Below are 13,244 nucleotides of genomic sequence, written 5' to 3' on the forward strand. Positions count from 1 at the left end.
TTTTTTGTTGTTTTGCTTTGTTTTGGGTTTTTTTGAATGTCCAGAGGACCAGATTTAACTTTTTTAGATTTTTCTACCTGGATTATTGAGCATGCATCAGGATAAGCTAAAACAGTATGCACAGACTTGTTGAACCCTTTACAGAAACTGTTAATCTTGCCATTGCAGTTATGTTTCAAACTGTTTGACCTTAATTAGCATCACAGGTGCCTACAGGCTTTTCATCAGACATTCAGTCCATTTAAAGAACACAAGTGGTACGCCAATGTCCCCCATCGCTGAGGGATTTAAAGAATGAATGTTTGAAGTTTTTGAAAGGAGTGGTTTTTACTAGAATTGAACAGGGATGCAAGTAAACCTTAATGATTCTGTTGAAAGGTAATGCAGTGGGTATGACGGGGCCCAGCATACTCCATCTGAAGATATCGATGCACAGTCACGTGGTTCACTTGATCCTAAATGCTGCTGCCAAACTGGAGTTAGTGGGAGAGATCATATCTCTCCAGTTTTAGATTCTCTTCATTGGCTCCCTGTCAAATCCAGAATTTAATTCAAAATCCTACTTCTAACCTACAAAGCTCTCAACAACCTAGCTCCATCTTATATTACAGATCTTATTGTTCCATATTTTCCTAACAGAGCACTTTGCTCTCAGACTGCAGGTTTACTTGTGGTTCCTAGTTTCTAAAAGCAGAATGGGAGGAAGATATCAGGCTCCTCTCTTGTGGAACCAACTTCCAGTTTCTGTCCATGAGGCTGACACATTGTCCAGTTTTAAGACTGGACTTAAGACTTTCCTTTTTTGATAAATCCTATAGTTAGGGTTAGTTTGTTATGCTGCTATAGACTTAGACTACTAGAGGATAAACTGACCTCTTTTCCTAAAATGAACTGCTAAAATTGAATAGTTTTCATTTGATACTACAGTAGACCCTCATTTATCACGGGGGGATCTGTACCCTGAAGCACCGCGATAAGTGAAAAACCAAGAAGTACGAATAGTAGTACAGTAGTAAATAGTACCGATAGTTTATTTTAGTATTTAAATTTAGATGGACGGACAGACAGACAGAGATGTTTTAAACCCTTCCAACACTCTTGCAATATTCTAAACAATGCTTCTAAACTCTAAATGCTCTAAAAGAGCACAAAATGTCATGAACTCGGCTCTCTGCCTCGGCTTCTCTCCCCACCTGCAAGCGCTCTGGGCCACGCCCACTTCTCCGCTCTACACATTGAACAGCTGATCAGCTGCAGCAAGAAGTTTTTTCTGCAGCTGTGGGCTGCACACAGGTGCAGCAGGTTCTAAATAATTTTAAATAATTTATTTTAAATAAAATTCCATGCCGATTGTGCAGCTCACCAATCAATCAGTCAACTGTGTCATGTTCAATATTAATTTGAAAAACTGCGATAGAGCGAGTCTGTGAAAAACGAACCGTGAAGTAGCGAGGGACTACTGTATTTCTATCTTAACATGTGATTCTTGACCTGCCATTGTGTATCTGTTCCTCTCAAACCCAGCTGGTCAAAGCAGATGGCCGCTTGTCCTGAGTCTGGTTCTGCTAAAGGTTTCTTCCTCATGAGGGAGTTTTTCCTTTCCATTGTCGCCTTCATGCTTGCTCCAGATGAGAGTTCTGTGATGGAGTTAAATTCAAAGCAGTCTGCTCCTCAGATAAATAATGTTATTAACTTACTTTTCATATATATGAATGTTTCTGTTCAGTGCCCTGAGATGTCTTCTGTTGTGATTTGGTGCTACAAAACTAAATTGAATGGATCTGAATTAGTTGCGGGACGTTTGTTTTCACACACAACTTTCATAGTCCATGAGACACAGACGTAGAGCTCCTGAGAAACCCCTCCCGCTTCTGTATACGTCATCGTTTGGGTTTCTTCCCGTCAGAATCCCTGCATCTGCCATTTGACCATAAATCTATCACAAACGTGCCAACCTTTCAGCAGACAGACTCCTCCATACACTATGTCTGCACTATCTCCATTCAGGAGTTTCTGGTCATTTGACTAATTTAGACAGTTTGAAGAGTCATACAGGTGAATGTCTGAGTGCGTTTTCGCATTGACAAACACGCCCACAAACTTCTGACCAATCACACAACATACTTGGTACATACTCGTGTGAGAAAAAGGTCGTCCTGGGCCTGGGAACAGAATGACACCATTTACATCACACAACTATGTCAATGTGAGCCGATTTCAGCGCTTCGAATGGAAGATGAAGGCCTCTGTATTTTGTCTGAGGCGGTGCAGAGTGATGGATCTTGGTGTGTGGAGAAAGCATTTTTATCTTCCACCAGGCGAGGATGGAGCAGGAGGTGGCCAGTGGTGGCCTTGGTCGCTATAAATTAATCATTAACTACCCCAATCATTTGAGGAATCTACATTTTAAGCAATAAAAAACTAAAAAGCATAGTTTCCTCAAATGAAAGAGGTAGCTGGTTTACATTATATGGTGATGGGCGGCTATTTTGGATTGACATGGCAACCCAGTTTTTGAAAGGAACTTTTGTTACACCTAGATGTATCCAAGATGGAAGTGGTTACCTCCCTTATTTTTCAAGTTACCACGCTCACAATATGCGCGAACAGACGGACGGCACTTCGTGCTGCATTTTCAGTTCGTGACTGAACCAACAAACATACAACTGGGTCATTTAGTATCGTTGTGTGCTTCACACTGCGCGTGGAGAAAATAAATCAAAGGTGAGCTACTTGAGGGGCTCCTAAAAGAACATTACAGATATTTATGTTAAAAGGTAACAAGAGTATCTCAAAGCAACTTCATGTTCCTGAGACTACAGCTGACAAGAAGAAAAAAAATACCTTTGGTCCTGATGAGACAAAATTAGAACTATTTAACATGTTGTTGTCAAGTTTTTATCATCTGCAAGCATGAAATGCAGGCAGCTTTGTATTTGCCTGTGTTTATCTGTCTGTCAGCAAAATATCTCAGAAACTAGATGGATTTTAGTGAAACTCTCAGAAAGTACTCAGGTAGACGATTAATTGTCTCAGAAATTATTGCGCTAAACAATAATATTGTTTGAAATTCGACAATAATTAGTAATTGTCAAATTTAAGAAGAAATGTTGGTTAATTTTTATGTGTAGTACCTTTTTCGACCACTGGATGGCAGTAAAAAATAGTGTGAACCAAAGGATGGATAGTGAGGGAGCGAGCAGCATGTCACTAAGAAAAATGGGAGGGAGGCCCCTTGACGTAACACGGGCTGTCTCTCCTTCCTGTTTTTTGGTTCTCAAAATGGCACACGCTTGGTGTGGTTTGAACTCTTCAGGATAGCTAGTATAGATAGCTATAACATAGAGCATGCATCATGGTCTTTAGCATAGCATTTTTTACAAAAAGCTTTTAATAAAAAAAAAAAACAAGTTCTCAGCTTCTTTTTGCAGAGAAAAGCAACTTTTTAGACGAAAGCACGGGTTTCAACCATGAATTTTGGAGCTTCGACAAGACGGAGGTTTTTTTTTTTTTCCCCCGAGGTTAGCCTGTTAGCTTAGCTCGTAGCTTAGCTGCTATCAACGATCCAAAAACGTGATTTTGAACAGTTAAAACAGATTTTAAAGAGAAAAGAGAAAGGGAGTGGTCAGTGAAGAACACCGGAGCCGAGTCTTTTGTCATTCAGTGTCTTCAGTAGAACGAGAGACACGAATAAACAATAAAGCTGATAAATGAAAATGAGGTTGATAATTTTCATTAATCATGCGATTAATTGATTTATTGTTTATTGCAACAGGCCTAGTACTCAGTGAATATACATGTACAACTCATTAACTTTTGAAGTTAACTCAATTTAAGATGGATGCCGTAACCATGAAACTGTAGATAACACAAAAAATGACTAACTCATCAGTTTTACAGATATTGAGCCAAGACTTGGTGTGGTGGTAGCTGGGCATCATCGCCATCACACAGTCTGAGCGAGCAGATCACAAAAATGTATGTTTAAAACCTTGGCATGCAGGGCATAGAGCAACATGGATTTCTTCAAGGAAGACTAGTTTCATTAATATTTTGGTTTTTATCTTTAAGGAAAAACTGATTTGTTTCAAAACGACATCACAACACAAACATGGTTCAGTTTACAGAAGCTTCTCTAAATTCAAGGACAAATGCATTTACCAGCTGGGGGAAAACCAAAGGAAAAAGTGCAAATCCCTATTTAACACTGATTTAGAGCACATGGGACAAAACATCTACCGGTATTCTGACTGATCACATGGAACAGACACCAGTTCCCCAAAGTAAAAATCAATCAGCTCAAGTATAGATTGGCTGAGCCCAACTAGAATAGTAGCATCCATACTGCACCATTTCCCCGCCAGTAAAACAAATAAAGACCAGCCTCGTGAGAGCAAAAACACAATCAACAACAACTTATGCCCCCTGCTGTGAACATATTGATCATCCACTAAAAAAGGAGTCAGCTGGAGGACAGGAATTTGATCACCAGCTTCCAAAAACAAATGTTTGATTTGTTCTGGACAGAAATGACGATTTAAGTGTTTATAAATCACCCCTGACAGTAAACATGCACTGAATTAGGGTTTTATTGTCCTCATCTTCAAAGGTTGTATAGGTCCAGAGTGGAAAGTTGCACTTTCCAAAAATAAGTAAATGGTAAATGGACTGTACTTATATAGCACCTTTCTATCTTATTTCAAGATACTCAAAGCGCTTTACACTACAATCTGTGTCCTCATTTACCCATTCATACAGCTCTATACTAGATCTCTACAAAGATAATTGAACAAATCATTCTAAAGAGACTAATCAGAGCTTTTAGATCACATTCATACACTGATGGGACACACATCAGAGGCTATGAGAGGTTCACTGTCTGGCCCAGGGACACTTCAGCATGTGACTGGTGGTGGATTCGAACCCCCAACTCTCGCATTGGAGGACGACTGCTCTAACCACTCAGCCACAGCCGCACAGTACTGGTAAATAAAAAAATGTGATGTTAAAAGCTAAAGTGGTTTTAGCAAATAGTCTGCTCTGGACTGGATCATCACCGAGACAGCAGCAGGAAACACTAAAAAAGAGGAGCAGGTTGACGGATCAGGGCTTTACAAACACCTGGCATGGAGTACTGTATTTTCCACCATATAAGTCGCACCTTTTTACATAAATTTGCTAGTCCTGAAACTTATACACCAAAGCGACATGTTTTTTCCCCCTCCATATTTAAAACCCAATTTTTGGCTGACATCTGACAATTTCATTCATTCTGACAAGGAAAATATTGAACACTACCATTTTCAGCTGCTAGAGGAGGGCCCTCAAGAATTATGGCAAGCCAAGTGTCTCATTAAGAGGTAAAAGTGGCTATTAATGAGACACTTGGCTTGCCATACAACCACCTTCGTCTCGCTCCAGAACTCCTGGAGCAAACGTCAAATCAGCTGCATTTCACCATGCTGCCCAGGCGAAATTCAGCTGATTTGACCATTAAAGTGCATTTATTAAAGAAAAGTTCAACTGAGACACACCTTTGCTATAATGCTGAGCAACCAATTGTTTTTAAGTGTTTATCTTATTCAATTCTTGTTAAAAGTCCTCCTGTGCACACTCCCGCAGCCGCCGTTTGGCAGCCAATTGATTTTAGGCACAACACCAGCCCACATTTCCAGGTGGTCAGATGACGCATGATAGATGCGACTTATACGGCTAAGTGATGCATTTATGTTTTTTTCCCCCTTTATTAGACATTTTTGGACTGATGCAACTTATAGGACGGTGCGACGGAAAGCACAGTATTTGTAATTCCAACACTAGATAGCAGACTAGAAAGTTAGTGTCAGTAATACACTTTATAATGAAACTAGCATGATTAGAAGGAACACGTCGCCTGTCACTTTGCAGGTCAAAGTTTTAATCCAAGATGTCATGATCACTAATAATATGTATTGGGGATCAGTCTCAGCCACAAACCACACCAAATTACAGCTCAATCTCTGTAAAATTCTTCTGTTTTAGTTTTTCTACCTTGGTGCTTGCTAAGGTTGAACGGCTGTGATGGCCCACTTGGATTACGTTGGCTCAAAAGGTTAATCAGTGTGTGTATTTGAACAGTGAAGTCATTACAACTCAGCAGAACAAAGTTTCATGGCACTCCTACTGTAAACCACTAATCTCTGCTTCCACTAGTGTGACGGAGATACAATGGTCATGTGACCTGACAGACTCACAGAAGGCATTAAATTGTTTGTGGGAACCAAAGTGATAGTCAGATAAAACTGTCCTTCTGTAACTGGGTCATTTGTTTTGCTGAGTCAAGACACGCTCACACCCATATGAAGTCCCTGCATGACTGAAGGCCCCTTAAACCACATGTTTCCTGACACCAGTCAGGTCCACCAGCACTCGATCTGTACAAGTCCAGCCTAAAATTAGTGCCAGTCAGTGAGCAGAGTGGGTCAGAACTGGGCCACCCAGCCCAGCACACCTACTAATCAGTGTGCATTGAAATAGCTCAGGGTGGTCAGACTACAGCTTGTAACGGAGAATGACAGCCAGATAATGGTTCCAGTCTGGTCACACATAAAAGCAACAACAGTGTGAATGTTTATAAATCATTACTGAGATCCGGTTTTCTTCCGTACTTTAGGCATTTAACACGTTCTGCAGAGTTTGTGCCATTTCAACAACTCCAACATCAAAATGTTCGGCTCCTTCAGGACGTTCTTACTCTGACGTTTGGAATTTGTGCAGTTTTTTTACTTTTTGAAATGCTCAGCCTTTTCGGCCATGTTTGTCTCATTGAAAATGAATGGAGCTCTCTTCACACGTTTCAAACACTTGAGCTGTTTACAACCTTCTTCTGCTCATTTCAGCTCTTACTCTGGTTCAGCTTCTTTCCATTTGTTTGTGCTTCTTTCAGCTTTTTAAAGTTCCTTTTAGTTTATTTTTGCTAATTGCAACTTTTTGGCTACTTTTCAGCTAATGTTAGCTTTTATGTGCTCTTTTCAGCTTCTTTCAGCCTCTTTTTTTTTTTTGCTTTTTCAGCCTCTTCCTTTCAGCTTTTTGTTGTTTTCAACCAGTTTGACAAGACTGTCAACAAGGAAGAGGGCCGGCAATGGAGGAGGGGGCGCACCAAATAAACTATCTTATCACAAGCAGAACTGGTTTGTTCCACTTTGGAGTAAGCTGTTGGGGGAAGAATCAGTTTTGTTGTGTTTCCTTGACTGATGAAGCCTTCCGGATCAAAGGCGAAACGTTTCAGCACAAAAAAACAGAAACTGTCCAAATGACCTGGCTGAAAAATGTTGGGTTCAGCTTTTTGTGTTTTTTCCAGCTACTTTCAGCTAATTTTCTACTTATTTTAGCTGTTTTGTGCTCTGTTGAGGTTCTTTTTTTCTTTTTTGGGGTTCCTTTTGGCTTTTTTTCTGCTAATTAAAGCTTTTTACATGCCTTTTTTAATGTGCTAATTTAAGCATTTTTCATCATTTTCAGCTACTTTTTGAGAAGTTCAGTTTTTTGTGCTCCTTTAAGCTTCTTTCTACTTTCAGCTGTTGGTGTATTTCAAGTAAGCGTTTGCTTGTTCAACAGCTAATGCGGCAAAAACATTCAGCAACAAGCATTCACGGCGCATTTTCTCAGTAAATGCAATTTCTCTAATTAAAAATCAACTTTAACTGAAACAACCTTTTTTCATAAAAACCTTGATGTTAGAACTGATCACTTACACCACAAGATAAAACTCTATAGAGCCTGCCAGTGTTTGGAATAATGAGTCACAAACAACATCTCCTGGGCATTAAATTGGCAGATGGTGAACACTGCTCAAATATGAGTGGTTAAAAAAATCAGACACCTCTTGTCTCACTGAAATATTCATCTGCATGTCTGAACAGGATTAAATATTAGTGAATGGAGTTCACCTGATGTGCTTTGAAGTGACTGGTTCAGGTCTAATCTGCCTGGAAGCAGAAAATGCACTGAATATTTACATTTAACAAGCCAGGAGAGCTACCAGTACACACCCCTCACATTTACTAACAAATTGGCTTAAAAAGGTAAGAGCATTTTTTTTTTTTGCCTAATCTGAAAAAAAAAATCCTAATGATGAATACAGAGTTTATAACACAACAGAACTGGATTGTTTCACTCCCACTGACTGTGAAGCTTAAAAAAAAAGAGTTAAAGTTCACCCCTAAAAACACGTCACCCCGACTTGAAAAAAGGCTCAAAACACAAAATGCTGATGGGTGGTGAAAAATATTGGAATTAATCCAGAATAAATCAAATTAAAATGTAATCACAGGTCTGATTTGACAACAAGTAGAGACTTCCAGCCTCTGCAGCTTGAATCCTTTTGAGTCAAAAACAAACTTGTCACATAAAAAGGAAAGACAAATCTCCACGGTCAGGCTCCTGTGAGAGAGGTGAACTCAAACAACACTTAACATTTCATTAGCCACTTCCCCCCACACCCCACAAGCAGCTGAGACATTCCAACAACACTGGGCCTGCCAGCCAGCAGCACAGAGGGCCCTTTGAGCCGGACCAGACGAGGAGCTGAGCCTGCAGGTCCGGAGGGCTGAGCACGAGGGAGGATCAGCCAGCTGAAGGGAGCCTCCTGATCATGCCTCTTTTCTACCGAGGACCAGCTACATGTATGTTCATCAGGGAACAGAGCCACCACTCGCATGGCTTTAAACAAGAGCTTTTGTTCCGTTTGTAATAGCAGCAACACAAAGACTATTCATGGTTTTCAGTGTGGGAGCAGCTGAGGCCTGGCCTGGAGTACTAATGGCCTGCCAGCTTAGAGCACGTTAGCCCGTGCACCACGAAGGAGAACAGGTGTCTTACTTTCACACACACACACACACACACAGAGCGGCAAACTTGGCTGCCCTCGAGCGCTGCAGCACATCCTCTTCCAGAGCTACGTTTACTTTAGGAAAGGGAAAGGCTGGACTCTTTAGTTTCCTGGACCACCACAGCCCAGGTGCTGATCTCCAGGTACAATGACAGGTCTGTCTGGGTGACCGTACGGGAACTAAAGTCAAACATAACTCAAACATCCATGAGGCTGCAGTCGACAGAACGGTAGACATGTACGGGTGTGAGCCCTGCTGACGCAGCAAAGTAGTGCCAGCCTCTGGTCTGAGGCCGAGACGTTCAGGCACTCTTCACGTCCTGGTGCCAACAGAAAAATAATGGCAACTGCTCAAATGTTTTAAAATAATACTTACTAACCTTTATTTAACGAGGGAAATCCCATTGAGATCACAGATCTCTTTTGCATGACGGGCCTGAAGGCAGACTAACATGCATGTTTTTACTCTGTGGGAGGAAACCAGAGAAAACCTACACAAACATGAGGACAACAAGACCCCAGGTCCAAACCAGTAACTGAACCCAGGACCTTCTTGCTGTGAGGCAACAGTCCTAACCACTAAGCCACTGTGCTGCCCAGAAAATGAAATTTGTTCAACATTTTAAAAAGCTCAATACTGTAATTTCCTGCAAAGAGTCACTGAAGTATCTACATTTCCATCTATATATCCATCATTGATTAAAAATTTGTAAACAAAACTTGTGTCCAGCTACCACGTGTGTTTGTTTACCTCCAGAAACAGCTGAAGTGACTGAAACTAGGCCAACGTAGGTGACGTCCATGGGAAAACGCATTTGTGATGGCCACTTGTGATAATTAACACTGAAAGATTACTCAGCGGTCTGGAAGCAGTTTTGCAGAAGCCCCATGGATTTGTTTACCGTTCCCTTTTGGCCGACCTTTTCTTTTACGCACAGTGATCCATCAACCATGAGAGCGTCGACACATCCCGACACTGCAGAGCCACAGGCATGTCATGGTCATGACGATAAATAATTATGGCAAAAATCAACCTTTCAAAGAGCTTGGCCTCCTTAAAGAGCTAATCAGCTGCTCTGTTCCCAGTTCAGCTCTAGAGAACCAGAAAGCAGGAGTACATTCTTCTACTGGTAAGACAACGTCCACTGATGCGTGTCAAATTTAAACGGTTTGTTTTGCTCAAACCTAACATGGAGATGCAGCTAAGAGGCAGCAGGACAATCCCTGCTTTGTTTGTGGCAGTTATGGGATGTAGCTGATGCGCAGCCACACGTTGTCCTCTGAGACGGACTGACACAATGCCAGACACAACAGAACGCAGCAGGGACCACGCCACTCGTCTACTACAGCGCTCACATGCTCCATGACAACAAGTCACAGAAGACAAACAGCAAAAAGTCCAAATGAGCTCCCGACATATTTACTGTACTTCACAGAACAGGAAGCCTCCTAATAGTCGCTCACTGGAGCTCAAAGTGTCTTTACAACACAGATTTATTCGTTTTACTGAGCAAATACAGTCAAACAAAATGTTTCCAACGCTCCCTAAAAGTCATAAAACCACACATAAAAAGAGAAGCGGTTTAAATAATAAATAAAATCTTGCCTCTGGCTAGCTCCCAGCCTAAGGTCTAATCCAGCAACATGCATCATAATGTTACAACATCAGTAAAATGAATCCAGACTTCTGGTAATCCACAGAGCAAGGTCCACATGAGACATCATGTCAGCGACGAGCCACCTCTGGATCAAAGCTCAGGCTCAGACAGTGTCAAACCCAGCAGGGAACATTAAAAGAAGAGGGAACTTCACACACATTACACATGAAGCGTCAGTTGACCGGTCACAAGATGAAGTGCTCAGAGACGAGCTGTGTTCTCTGCACCACATTTCTCCTTCGTCACAGAAACTGCAGAGTTCTCAGACGCTGCCAAGTTTCAGCAGATTTATTGACTTACAGACATTTTTCTCCTGGCTACGCTTCATTAGCTGTGGCAGACATTTTGAATGTGTTGACTCCAGAAGTGATTAGGTTGTAGATGCACATCTGATGACTATTATCTGAAAGTTTCAATGAAGTCTGTCTGCAAGCTTGTGAGATATTTTGCTAACACATGCACTCATTTTCATGATTGCCTGCCTTTTATGGTGGCAGGCGATTAAAAAAACCTCAGTATTCCGTCTGGTCCGCCCCTCTCAACAACTGCATGTTTCTTTTCAGACTTAAATCTATTTTGTTTAGATCTTCACTTTCATTAGTTTTTTCTTCCAATAAATAACACGTTATACTAAATGTCATGAAAACCCCAAGAATACAACCCCAGCTCTGACATATGACAACATTTCAGACAGTAGTCCCTCGCTACTTCGCGGTTCATTTATCCCGGACTCGCTCTATCGCGGTTTTTCAAAATAAGACTGGACATGACACACAATTGGCTGGTTAATGGATGAGCCGCATGATCTGCATGGACTTTTTATTTAAAATAAAATTATTTTAAATTGTTTAGCTCCTTTGTGCAGCTGTTGCTGCAGGATAAAGTTTCTGCTGCAGCTGATCAGCTGTTCACCGTGCAGAGCTGAGAAGTGGGCGTGGCCAAGAGCGCTTGCAGGTGGCACAGAGCAGAGGAGGCAGGGAGCTGAAATCATGACATTCTGTGCTCTTTAGAGTTTAGAAACGTTGTTTAGAATATTGCAAGAGTGTGGGAAGGATTTAAAATGCCTTAAAAAAAGAAAAAAATATATATATATATTTTATATTATATTTTTATATTTTTTTTATGTATATATATATATATATATATATATATATATATATATATATATATATGTATATACATATAAATAAACTAGTACTTGTATTACTATTCCTACTTCACGGTTTCCCACTTATCGTTGGTCTTCAGGGTATGGATCCCCAGCGATAAATGAGGGACTACTGTGCTCACAGTAACTTACGCTTTATGCTGATTACATCATCGACTATCTGCTTGTTTCTTTTCAAAAAGCTTTATTTGCATAACTAAAACACACTATTCTCATCTGCTAAATCCAATCCACACAGGATTGTCTTTGGGATTAAAGCAGACCCTTTTGCACCTCCATCATGCAAAATCAACCATATTCCAATCCCTCCTCAGCGAGCGTTAAGCTTCAGCTGGAGTGTTGAACATTCTTACGTTGGGAGGGGGGGCACGCTCCTGCTCCTCTACCTGTCATTGGCATTGACTACTTAACCAGACCACTCTCCTTATCCCACTTAACATTGTTATATTGTTAACATGTCAATACTGGTTCTCAGTGAGCGATTCTTCCATTGTGTTTCCACAGCTCAACAGGAAACGGGCGTTCTGATTGGACGCCACGTGACACTTTCAACCCGTGGATCCTCTTTTTTTTGAGTGAGTTGTCTATTTTTTACAGTCCACCTCTCTTAATTTATCACGTTAGGAAAAAAAACCATAGGTAATTACTCTGCTCCAAGGACAACAAGGCTGATGCGTGTTGACAGGAAAACACCAGGGTAGACGGGCTGGGAGACTGGAAGCCCTGGGGGAGCCCGCTGTCCCAGCAGGAACCATCTCCCTCATAGTTCTGCAGCACTCAGCCGGCAAGGAGAATAAAGGGGCAAAAACGTGAACACGAGTCCGTTTATAAAGGATGAGACACGAAAAATCGCTGCTAGGGATCAGTGTGTTTGTGGAGTGCCTCATCTCCCTGATGGGAAATTAAAAAGCCTCAAAGGGATAAGTTAATAGCCCTTTAATAAGGATGAGGCCTGGAAGGACAGAAAATAAAGCCTCATTAATAAAATCAAAAGATGATTTTTTTTTTAATCAAATCTGGCCTCTTTTTTTGTAGGCCACTGGAAGGAAAACACTTCCCTTCAATTAAAAAACTCACAAGATGCCACAGACAAAATGTGTCACAAAACTAAACAAGTGATGTCTCACAAGATGTCTCCCATCACTGAAAAGTACAAAAAGTGATTTTTTTCTAGTTTTTATGAGTGTTTTCTTAAACAGGAAATGAACAGAGAATGTAAGTAAACCTTAATGTTTGTGGTAGACTTTTTTTTTCTTATCCGTGGCAGCGCAGAGTGAAGGATTCTGGCGAGCACAGGGAGAGATTTTATCCACAACAAGGTGCAGATACAGAGCCAGGGGGTGGCCAGTGGTGGCTTGGCCACCAAAGACTACTTTACAGTCACCTCACTCATTTGAGGAAACTATACTTTTAAGCAATATAAAAAGTAGAAAACATAATTTCCTCAAATTATGGTGGCTGGTCTATGTATAAATAATAATAATAAATAAAATAAATTAATAATTATTATATATATATATATATATATATATATATATATATATATATAGAT

At 40.8% G+C, this 13,244-nt stretch overlaps 1 protein-coding gene across 1 annotated transcript in view; it reads right to left on the reverse strand.

The window, feature by feature from the left end:
* The window catches only part of si:dkey-91m11.5 (PH_BCR_vertebrate and RhoGAP_Bcr domain-containing protein), a 56,128-nt gene that overhangs the window by 40,600 nt on the left and 2,284 nt on the right, over positions 1-13,244 (reverse strand). The gene's annotated exons all lie outside the window — the stretch shown is intronic.

The sequence above is a fragment of the Nematolebias whitei genome, chromosome 8 (assembly GCF_014905685.2).
Source record: "Nematolebias whitei isolate Nwh7 chromosome 8, NemWhi1, whole genome shotgun sequence".
Taxonomy (NCBI): Eukaryota; Metazoa; Chordata; class Actinopteri; order Cyprinodontiformes; family Rivulidae; genus Nematolebias; species Nematolebias whitei.